Source organism: Salvelinus alpinus, chromosome 8, assembly GCF_045679555.1.
Source record: "Salvelinus alpinus chromosome 8, SLU_Salpinus.1, whole genome shotgun sequence".
Classification (NCBI taxonomy): domain Eukaryota; kingdom Metazoa; phylum Chordata; class Actinopteri; order Salmoniformes; family Salmonidae; genus Salvelinus; species Salvelinus alpinus.
The window spans coordinates 68,981,137-68,993,684 of NC_092093.1; the positions used below are offsets into that span (position 1 = coordinate 68,981,137).

Here is a 12,548-nt window from a genome sequence, read left to right on the forward strand (position 1 = left end):
AAGAGTTACAGTGGGGAGAACAAGTATTTGATACACTGCCGATTTTGCAGGTTTTCCTACTTACAAAGCATGTAGAGGTCTGTAATTTTTATCATAGGTACACTTCAACTATGAGAGACGGAATCTAAAACAAAAATCCAGAAAATCACATTGTATGATTTTTAAGTAATTAATTTGCATTTTATTGCATGACATAAGTATTTGATACATCAGAAAAGCAGAACTTAATATTTGGTACAGAAACCTTTGTTTGCAATTACAGAGATCATACGTTTCCTGTAGTTCTTGACTAGGTTTGCACACACTGCAGCAGGGATTTTGGCCCACTCCTCCTTACAGATCTTCTCCAGATCCTTCAGGTTTCGGGGCTGTCGCTGGGCAATACGGACTTTCAGCTCCCTCCAAAGATTTTCTATTGGGTTCAGGTCTGGAGACTGGCTAGGCCACTCCAGGACCTTGAGATGCTTCTTACGGAGCCACTCCTTAGTTGCCATGGCTGTGTGCTTCGTGTCGTTGTCATGCTGGAAGACCCAGCCACGACCCATCTTCAATGCTCTTACTGAGGGAAGGAGGTTGTTGGCCAAGATCTCGCGATACATGGCCCCATCCATCCTCCCCTCAATACGGTGCAGTCGTCCTGTCCCCTTTGCAGAAAAGCATCCCCAAAGAATGATGTTTCCACCTCCATGCTTCACGGTTGGGATGGTGTTCTTGGGGTTGTACTCATACTTCTTCTTCCTCCAAACACGGCGAGTGGAGTTAGACCAAAAAGCTCTATTTTTGTCTCATCAGACCACATGACCTTCTCCCATTCCTCCTCTGGATCATCCAGATGGTCATTGGCAAACTTCAGACAGGCCTGGACATGCACTGGCTTAAGCAGGGGGACCTTGCGTGCGCTGCAGGATTTTAATCCATGACGGCGTAGTGTGTTACTAATGGTTTTCTTTGAGACTGTGGTCCCAGCTCTCTTCAGGTCATTGACCAGGTCCTGCCGTGTAGTTCTGGGCTGATCCCTCACCTTCCTCATGATCATTGATGCCCCACGAGGTGAGATCTTGCATGGAGCCCCAGACCGAGGGTGATTGACCGTCATCTTGAACTTCTTCCATTTTCTAATAATTGCGCCAACAGTTGTTTCCTTCTCACCAAGCTGCTTGCCTATTGTCCTGTAGCCCATCCCAGCCTTGTGCAGGTCTACAATTTTATCCCTGATGTCCTTACACAGCTCTCTGGTCTTGGCCATTGTGGAGGTTGGAATCTGTTTGATTGAGTGTGTGGACAGGTGTCTTTTATACAGGTAACGAGTTCAAACAGGTGCAGTTAATACAGGTAATGAGTGGAGAACAGGAGGGCTTCTTAAAGAAAAACTAACAGGTCTGTGAGAGCCGGAATTCTTACTGGTTGGTAGGTGATCAAATACTTATGTCATGCAATAAAATGCTAATAAATTACTTAAAAATCATACAATGTGATTTTCTGGATTTTTGTTTTAGATTCCGTCTCTCACAGTTGAAGTGTACCTATGATAAAAATTACAGACCTCTACATGCTTTGTAAGTAGGAAAACCTGCAAAATCGGCAGTGTATCAAATACTTGTTCTCCCCACTGTATATAAATATTATATCCAATTTGAGCCAGTGTCACTACATTTTTCGGGCATTTTAAGAACAGTATTATTGAAGTCAATTCATTCGGCCATCGACAAGTTTTTTTTTCATGAGCATACTAACTCTGCAGGAATCTCTCTACTGCCACAGAAAGAACACACAGATTGTGCTAATTATCATATGATATCTTGACTTAATCCTGACCAGAAATTGTATTGAAAAGCATTGGCGTTACCCAAATACTTTTCTGTCCGTAAGTTGATTCACATGATTCACATGGTTTTAAGAAAGGTCGCCTTGCAGCTGACAATGTCCGTCGAATAATGCAGGTAATACATGAAAAACAACAGCAGGACACACTGTGTGCTGTGCTGTCTCTAGATGCCGAGAAGGATTTTGACGGGCTTGAATGGCAGTACTTGTGGGCTACCTTGGAGAAATTTGGTTTGGGAAAGAATTTTATCGATATGGTTTGTGTTTTATATTCTAACCCTGTTGCTATGGTTTCTACTAATGGCATGCGCTCAAGTCCATTCCCTATTTTTCGGGGATGTAGACAAGGAGACGGCCTATCCCCAACGATATTCATTATGTCGCTACAGCCTTCAGCACTACATCTCAGGCAGAATGTAGTTGCTTCTCCTATACTGATTAAATCTTCCTCTCATATCATATCACTATATGCGGATGATATTCTCCTCATAACGGAGGGGAGGAGTGGGAATAGACGTGACACTCATATATATGACAGATATTCAGAATTCAATCTCATATTTATTATCCACATTTGAAGAATTCAAATTGCTGTCCGGGTATAAAATAACTTGGACAAAATCATTAATGTTACTGAATGAAGCGGCCAAGGAAGTTTAACTTCCCTCAACAATTCCTATGAAAACGCAGTCCACTTATTTGGGTATTAGTATACAAACATCCCTGCATGGTCTGGTGAAGTTTAATTATGAGAAGATTTACAAGGAGGTTGAACGAGATTTAACCGTTTTGGAGAAGTTGCCTGCTTCTTTACAAACTAGGGTCACTAACATAAAGATGAATGTGTTGCCACGTATTAGTTTCCTGAGCATGATGATCCCACTCCCTCCACCAGTAGGCTATTGGGGAAGGATTGATAAACGTATAGGTAAATACCTTCGGAATGGCAAACATCCGAAGATTAGGTTTGAGGTGTTACAACGACAGAAGTGTAATGGTGGACTTGCATTACCAAATGTTTGTATTTACCACCAATCTCTCCAATTACGCCCACTTAGATCATGGTTTGATCAGTCTACATCAGTCTCTAAGTAAGCATTTCACTGTGAAGTCTACACCTGTTGTGTTTTATATGTGACCAATAACATTTGATATCTAATGCAGATAGAGACAAATACAATACATTTTAAATAACTGTCATCATTTTTATTTAACTAGGCAAGTCAGTTAAGAACAAATTCTTATTTACAATAACGGCCTAGCAACACTGCCTTGTTCAAGGGCAAAAACAGATTTTTACCTTGTCAGCTCGGGGATTCGATCTAACAACCTTTCGGTTACTGGCCCAACGCTCTAACCACTAGGCTACCTGCCGCAAAATACCAGTCTCAATGTCAACAGTGAAGAGGCGACTCTGGGATGCTGGCCTTCTAGGCAGAGTTCCTCTATCCAGTGTCTGTGTTCTTTTGCCCATCTTAATATTTAATTATTATTGGCCAGTCTGAGATATGCCTTTTTCTTTGCAACTCTGCCTAGAAGGCCAGCTTCCCGGGGTGTCCTTTTCACTGTTGACGTTGAGACTGGTGTTTTGCAGGTATTCTTTAATGAAGCTGCTAGTTGAGGACATGCGAGGCATCTGTTTCTCAAACTAGACATTCTAATATACTTCCTCAGTTGTGCACCGGGGCCTCCCACTCCTCTTTCTGTTCTGGTTAGAGTCAGTTTGCGCTGTTCTGTGAAGGGGGTAGTAGACAGCACTGTACGAGATCTTTTTTCTTGGCAATTTCTCGCATGGAATAGCCTTCATTTCTCAGAACAAGAATAGACTGATGAGTTTCAGAAGAAAGTTATTTGTTTCTGGCCATTTTGAGCCTGTAATCGAACCCACAAATGCTGATGCTCCAAATACTCAACTAGTCTAAAGAAGGCCAGTTTTATTGCTTCATTAATCAGAACAACAGTTTTCAGCTGTGCTAACAGAATTGCAAAAGGCTTTTCTTTAATTTTCTTAAAAAAATATATATATATTTTTAATTTTATCCCCTTTTCTCCCCAATTTTCGTGGTATCCAATCGCTAGTAATTACTATCTTGTCTCATCGCTACAACTCCCGTACGGGCTCGGGAGAGACGAAGGTCGAAAGCCATGCGTCCTCCGAAGCACAACCCAACCAAGCCGCACTGCTTCTTAACACAGCGCGCCTCCAACCCGGAAGTCAGCCGCACCAATGTGTCGGAGGAAACACCGTGCACCTGGCCCCCTTGGTTAGCGCGCACTGCGCCCGGCCCGCCACAGGAGTCGCTGGAGCGCGATGAGACAAGGATATCCCTACCGGCCAAACCCTCCCTAACCCGGACGACGCTAGCCCAATTGTGCGTCGCCCCACGGACCTCCCGGTCGCGGCCGGTTGCGACAGAGCCTGGGCGCGAACCCAGAGACTCTGGTGGCGCAGCTAGCACTGTGATGCAGTGCCCTAGACCACTGCGCCACCCGGGAGGTGCAAAAGGCTTTTCTAATGATCAATTAGTCTTTTAAAATTATAAACTTGGATTAGCTAACACAACGTGCCATTGGAACGCAGGAGTGATGGTTGCTGATAATGAGCCTCTGTACGCCTATGTAGATATTCCATTACAAATCAGCCGTTTCCAGCTACAATAGTCGTTTACAACATTAGCAATGTCTACACTGTATTTCTGATCAATTTGATGTTATTTAAAAATTGACAAAAAATGTTTTGCTTTTCTTTCAAAAACAAGGACATTTCTAAGTGACCCCAAACTTTTGAACGGTAGTGTATGACAAAGTAATTACAGAAGGAAAACATATTGCTAACATCAAAATCATCCTATTTCATCAGCTGTTCTCAACTCAGAAGATACAAGTGGATGTTCCTGGTTACGATTGTGCCTGATTCATTTTGAATAACACAGTACTTACAATGTGGAAGTATTAATCAATACTGCATTCACTGAATGATAACCCTAGTAACCTAAAATAAAAGTTTTCCTGGTCACATCAAAAGTTGATATAGAATTCATGTACATTACATGGACAAAAGTCAAACATCCCATTTCATAATCATGGGCTTTAACTTCTCTAGGGTAGGTGAGACGCTAACGTCCTACCAGGCCAACATCCGGTGAAACTGCATTTTACATTTACATTTAAGTCATTTAGCAGACGCTCTTATCCAGAGCGACTTACAAGTTGGTGCATTCACCTTATGATATCCAGTGGAACAACCACTTTACAATAGTGCATCTAACTCTTTTAAGGGGGGGGGAGGGGGATTACTTTATCCTATCCTAGGTATTCGCAGAGAGCTAACATTCTAAATACACCATTCGTTATATTAAACATTCTTGTAAATACATGTATCTTATATCATTTAAAAGATGAACATCTTATTAATCCAGCCGCTGTGTCAGATTTCAAAAAGACTTTACTGCGAAAGCAAACATGCGATTTTCTGAGGACGGCGCCCCGCACACACAAGTATGCGTCGTCCACAGACGACGCAATCGCAACCACACTGCACACTGCCCTAACCCATCTGGACAAGAGGAATACCCATGTGAGAATGCTGTTCATCGATTACAGCTCAGCATTTAACACCATAGTACCCTCCAAACTCGTCATCAAGCTCGAGACCCTGGGTCTCGACCCCGCCCTGTGCAACTGGGTCCTGGACTTCCTGACGGGCCGCCCCCAGGTGGTGAGGGTAGGTAACAACATCTCCACCCCGCTGATCCTCAACACTGGGGCCCCACAAGGGTGCGTTCTGAGCCCTCTCCTGTACTCCCTGTTCACCCACGACTGCGTGGCCATGCACGCCTCCAACTCAATCATCAAGTTTGCGGATGACACTACAGTGGTAGGCTTGATCACCAACAACGACGAGACGGCCTACAGGGAGGAGGTGAGGGCCCTCGGAGTGTGGTGTCAGGAAAATAACCTCATACTCAACGTCAACAAAACAAAGGAGATGATTGTGGACTTCAGGAAACAGCAGAGGGAGCACCCCCCTATCCACATCGACGGGTCAGTAGTGGAGAAGGTGGAAAGTTTTAAGTTCCTCGGTGTACACATCACGGACAAACTGAACTGGTCCACCCACACAGACAGCGTTGTGAAGAAGGCGCAGCAGCGCCTCTTCAACCTCAGGAGGCTGAAGAAATTCGGCTTGTCACCAAAAGCACTCACAAACTTCTACAGATGCACAATCGAGAGCATCCTGTCGGGCTGTATCACCGCCTGGTACGGCAACTGCTCCGCCCACAACCGTAAGGCTCTCCAGAGGGTAGTGAGGTCTGCAGAACGCATCACCAGGGGCAAACTACCTGCCCTCCAGGACACCTACACCACCCGATGTCACAGGAAGGCCATAAAGATCATCAAGGACAACAACCACCCAAGCCACTGCCTGTTCACCCCGCTATCATCCAGAAGGCGAGGTCAGTACAGGTGCATCAAAGCAGGGACCGAGAGACTGAAAAACAGCTTCTATCTCAAGGCCATCAGACTGTTAAACAGCCACCACTAACATTTAGCGGCCGCTGCCAACATACTGACTCAACTCCAGCCACTTTAAAAATGGGAATTGATGGAAATTATGTAAAAATGTACCACTAGCCACTTTAAGCAATGCCACTTAATACAATGTTTACATACCCTACATTACCCATCTCATATGTATATATACTGTACTCTATATCATCTACTGCATCTTGCCATCTTTATGCAATACATGTACCACTAGCCACTTTAAACTATGCCACTTTATGTTTACATACCCTACAGTACTCATCTCATATGTATATACCGTACTCTATACCATCTACTGCAGGGGTGTCAGAGTCAAGGCCCGCGGGCCACATCCGGCCCGCGAGAAGGTTTTTTACGGCCCCTGGGATGATCTTGATTTATTATTAGAACCGGCCCGCAGACCGCAGCAAGCCGGCAGCCCGCAGATCTTTTACACGCACCAATACTACATTTCCCACAATGCAACGGTGACGCACCGAGCAGTAGGCTGCTTCATTTCAATATTTATTGGCACAGCAGTCGTCAGCATCACAGTAAAATTAACTTTCAGATACCCATCAAAAATGGCAAAACGGAAGGTGGACACTGAGAACCGGGGGTTTCAAACAAGGTGGGAGTCGGAGTATATGTTCACGGAGGTAGCTGGAAAACCTGTGTGTCTTCTGTGTGGAGAAAGTGTGGCGGTACTGAAAGAGTATAATCTGAGACGACATTATGAAACGAAACACGCGGACAAAAACAAGAATATGGACATGGAACAAAGGCTACAAAAGGCAGAGGAATTAAAACGAGGCCTCAAATCTCGACAGGCTCTGTTCAAAAAAGCCAAATCACAAGGCCAGGCTGCTGTCAAGGCCAGTTTTATTTTGGCAGAAGAGATCGCTAAATCAGCCCGGCCATTTACGGAGGGGGATTTCATCAAAAACTGCATGATTAAAGTTTGTGACGAAGTTTGCCCAGAAAAAAGGCAACTCTTTTTAAATGTGAGTCTGAGCAGAAACACCATTGCCGAGAGAGTAGACCAGTTGTCCATCAATCTAAAAGAGCAGCTTGTGAAAAAGGGAAAAGATTTCATTGCATATTCCTTGGCTGTGGATGAGAGCACCGACATTTCTGACATTGCCCAGTTGTCAATTTTCATCCGCGGAGTGGACTCCAGCCTAAGCGTGACAGAGGAGTTTTTGGCTTTACGTCCTATGCATGGCACAACTACGGGGCATGATTTGTATGAAGAGGTGTCAAGATGTGTAAATGAGATGGAGCTGCCTTGGGAAAAACTCGTGGGTTTGACAACCGACGGAGCACCTGCGATGTGTGGACACAGGAGCGGACTGGTGGCGAAGATACGGGAAAAGATGCAAGAGGAAAACGCGACAGGTGAGCTGACAGCTTATCATTGTATCATACACCAGGAAGCGTTGTGCGGTAAAGCCTTGAAAATGGAGCATGTAATGAGCATCATCACGCGCACAGTTAACTTTATCAGAGCCAAAGGTTTGAATCACCGCCAGTTCAAGGCATTTCTGACGGAGTTAGAAACGGAGCATGGTGATTTGCCTTATCACACAGAGGTGCGATGGCTAAGCCAGGGAAAGGTGCTTCAAAGATGTTTCGAGCTTCGTGAGGAGATTTGTCTGTTCTTGGACAGCAAAGGGAAAGACACAACACAACTCCGAGACGAAATGTTTCTGTGTGAAATGGCTTTTCTGTGTGACATTACGAGTCATCTGAATGCAATGAACTTGCAGCTGCAGGGTCGGGATCATGTCATCTCTGATATGTACAGTACAGTGAAGGCATTTAAAACCAAACTGACTCTGTGGGAGACGCAGATGCGGAAAGAAAATTTGAGCCACTTTCCCAGCTGCCAGACCATGAAAGAGAAGCTCTCTACCAGTGCGTTCCCGAGCGCACAGTTGGCTGATAAAATAGGTATGCTTGCCGCTGACTTTCGACGCCGATTTGCTGACTTTGAAGCACAAAAAAGCAGGTTGGAACTGCTCGGTAACCCATTTGCTGTTGACGTGGAAAGCTCACCACCAAACCTCCAAATGGAGTTGATTGACCTCCAATGCAATGATGCACTGAGGGCAAAATATGCGGCAGTGGGTGCTGCGGAGTTCGCCCGTTTCCTCCCCGACACAATGCCCCAGCTGCGCATCCAGGCTGCTCAAACGTTGTCTATGTTTGGCAGCACATACCTGTGTGAACAACTGTTTTCTTTGATGAACCTGAACAAAACATCACACAGAAGTCGACTTACTGCTGAACACCTCCACTCAATTCTGAGGATTTCCTCAGCTCAGAGCCTTACCCCGAACATTGATGAACTTGTGGAAAAGATGGGACACCACCAAGTATCACCCTCAACCTCAAACAAGTGAACATTACTGTGCAATCACATATTTAGAGTTTTTACTCAGTTCAAGTTTAAAAGTTAAAGTTTAATATTTGTTTTCACTGCATGTTACTTCTCCTTAAACAAAGTGTTGTTTTTGATTAATAGATTTTTGCACTTTATTTTATTGTATTTCAATCCAATTATATTTTAAAAATATTTCAGTTGAGTGGATGATAGAAAATTGCTATTATTGTTTTTTTCTTTGAAGTAAATTTAGCCCACTTTTGCTAAAATAGAAAATATAGGCTACTGATGGTGCCTTGAATACCGGTTTCTTTCATTTAATGTTCATGTTATGGGGATTTTTATATAAAGGAAATTTGTCTTTTGTGTCTGTTGAAAATTAAAGATTACTGACAGAGCCATAAGAAAATATTGCTTTATTTATCTGATCATATTGGAATATATTTGTTAGGTTTTCAGTAGGTTCAATTAGGTTCACTAGACTATATGCGTCATTTAAAAAATTTTCAATGAACATTCGAACAGTCCGGCCCTCGGCTTGTAGCTAAATTTTTTATTTGGCCCTCCGTCCATTTGACTTTGACACCCCTGATCTACTGCATCTGCCATGCCGTTCTGTACCACCACTCATCCATATATCTTTATGTACATATTCTTTATCCCTTTACACTTGTGTGTGTGTGTAAGGTAGTAGTGTGGAATTGTTAGGTTAGATTACTGTTGGTTATTACTGCATTGTCGGAACTAGAAGCACAAGCATTTCGCTACACTCGCATTAACATCTGCTAACCATGTGTATGTGACTAATAAAATTTGATTTGATTTGATTTGATTTATTACTAGCATTTTCGAAAGTCAGAAATAACAATAAAATAAATCGCTTACCATTGAAGATCTTCCTCTGGTGGCAATGCCAAGTGTCCTAACTACACAGTAAATGTTTGTTTTGTTTGATAAAATCAATTTTTATAGCCTAACACCAAATATTTGTAAACCGCTTGCATCGTGATTTCCGTCTCATTCAACTTTGGACGAAGCGTTCGTGGTAATTACACACACTAAACAAACGTTTATCCAGTCATGGTTGGTTTCATTGCAATCCTCTGGTTGTTACTAACACAACCATACTTGATGGTTCTTTTCCCGGGACGTATTGACCGAAACAAACCGATTTGAAGACACCAATCAATGATCTCATTGCGCACCAATGGTAGTACCGGTCTATCGTTGATTGACTGTATTTTGGCCCAATGACCACTGATCATCTTGAAATCTCGCTTGGAAGATAGCCAATGAGCTGAGGTAAACGGCAAAATGTAATGGTTATACGTTCGAAGACCAGCCTTTGTCGTAAACTCTGGCGTAAAAGAGGTTCATTCGCCATTGCAAATCCTACTTGACGGAGCCACGAGTGTTACGCATAGCAGTACATATTCAACAGCATTTTCAACAAGTTTATATATTTAAAGTATGGCGAATAAATCAGGAAAAGCTAAAACAAAGTCTAGGTATACAGATTTAACCCAAATTATAGAGGAAATTGATAGAGAGCGAGACCGAGTTGCTTCAGGAAGATGAATCTTTCAGCGAAGCTAGTTTTGACTCCCAGGCGGAAGACATGTTTCTGCATGGCGAGGATGCCATGCTGGATTGGTAAGTTCTAATGCTAATGTCATTGTTTGAAATTAATAATATAAAATATTAATTTGAGATTTTTTGTTGTTGATTTTCTTATTTTATTTGCAACATATAAACAATATCATCTGTAATGAAATGTGTAAAGTACACATTGGCTATACTGTGTGTGATATATTTTTTACATTTATTTTACATAAACATGGAATGGAAGAGCACTTCACCATAGTGATTATGTTCCCTGTACTCTATATATATCTATTTATTTTACGTGTTGATACAGGGCTCATGCGTGAAAGTATTGTTGGCAGTGATTCTGATTATGAGCCGCCAATGTCTAGGTGTCCATCTCCCTCTGAAGCTGGTTCATCCAGCTGGACCCCCGCTGTCTCCGGCTCCACACCTACCCGGCCATCTAGAGGTGTGAAGTCAGTGACAAAGAAGCGGAGGTGGGGAAGAGAAAAACCTGCAGACAGAGGGCCAGAGGGTCGTTGGCACTCTGTGTTAGAAGATTATGTGGAACCATATCCACCAGTTTTTAGACCCAAAAGGTAGCCAGGACCTCAACTAGACATGACTGCAAAGTACAGCCCCCTTCAACTTTTTCAACTGTTTTACACCTCGTCAGTTGTTGATTCCCTGGTGTCGAACACCAATAAGTACGGGGCTAAGAAGCAGGCAGGAAAGAAAGAGGCATGGAAGACCATTTCCATGTCAGACCTTTTCTGCTACTTTTCAATGGTCATTTACATGGGGCTGGTGAAGTTGAAAACTCTAAGGGATTACTGGAAAACGTCAGCTCTCTATCAACTGCCTTTCCTCATGACTGTCATGTCTTGTAAAAGGTTTCTGACTATCTCACGGGCGCTTCACATCAGTGACCCAGAAGTTGATGGGGAGAATGACAAGAAGAGAGGCACACCAAGGTTTGAAAGGCTCTGCAAAATCAAACCTCTCTACCCCAACACCGTTGAGGCCTGCAAGACCTATTTTCAGCCCACCCAGAACCTGTCCATCAATGAGAGGATGGTAGCCTCAAAGGCCAGAATCAGCCTCAAACAATACATGCGTACCAAACCAACCAAATGGGGTTACAAACTGTTTTGTCTGATTCTGTGTGTGCCTACACTTGCATTTTTTTTATTTATGAGGGAAAAACAGTTTTAACTGTTAACCTATTCAATAAAAGAGAGAAAGAAAATGGAGAGCTACCCCTCTCGCACGCAGGAACTAATCAAAGGACACCTGACTAGTTTAGAAAAATCTAGCTCATTTTTCAAAATAAAAGCCTGAAACTATGTCTAAAGCCTGGTCACAGCCTGAGGAAGTCATTGGAAAAGGAATCTGGTTGATACCCCTTGAAATGGAAGAAAGATGGGCAATGAAACAGATAAAAAATAAATAAAAAAATCACTTCCGGATTAGATTTCCTCAGGTTTTCGCCTGCAAAGTCAGTTTTGTTATACAGTAATCCCTCGTTTATCGCGGGGGTTACGTTCCGAAAATGACCCGCGATAAGTGAAATCCGCGAAATAGAAAACTTTTTTTTTTTTTACAATTAGCAACTATTACATGTATACAAATACAGTGACTCACGTGTAGGCCGTTTCACTGCTCTTCAGACTGGGCCGCTGCATCCTGACTGCGCTCTGCAGTGTTCTCTTCTTCTGAAGCCCGCGGTGCAGGTGTGTTTGTTCGGGAGAAGAGCATAGTGATAGGCAGCTGTTGTCGCTCTTTTTTCTTCTTTGCAAAAAGATCCTTGTACACCGACATGCCACCATCGATTACGTTGGAGAACTGTAATGAACGGCTCATCAAAGGGTCCCATTCCTCAGCTACTCGCTTAAGTTCAGTGGCCATTCGCACCATGGTTGCTAAGCGACCAAGCGTTAGTCCTTCCTTCCTTCCTGGCCAACTTAATGTAAATTTGCCAAGCTGTTTTATGTACGTACACATAACTGCACGAGACGACAAAATGATAGCACAATTCGTAGCATGTTTTGATACAAGAAGCGGGAGTGAGTTTTTAGCGAATCAGAATGCAGAGCACAATGCACCAAAAAAAAATAAAAAATGCATTATGAAAATCCGCGAAATAGCGAATCCGCGATAAGTGAACCGCGAAGTGGCGAGGGATCACTGTACTCACAGACAATATTTTGACAGTTTTGGAAAC

General features: G+C 43.2%; 1 protein-coding gene across 1 annotated transcript in view; it reads right to left on the minus strand.

The window, feature by feature from the left end:
* Positions 1-12,548, minus strand: part of LOC139583598 (toll-like receptor 13) — a 29,275-nt gene that overhangs the window by 9,122 nt on the left and 7,605 nt on the right. The window lies entirely within an intron of this gene.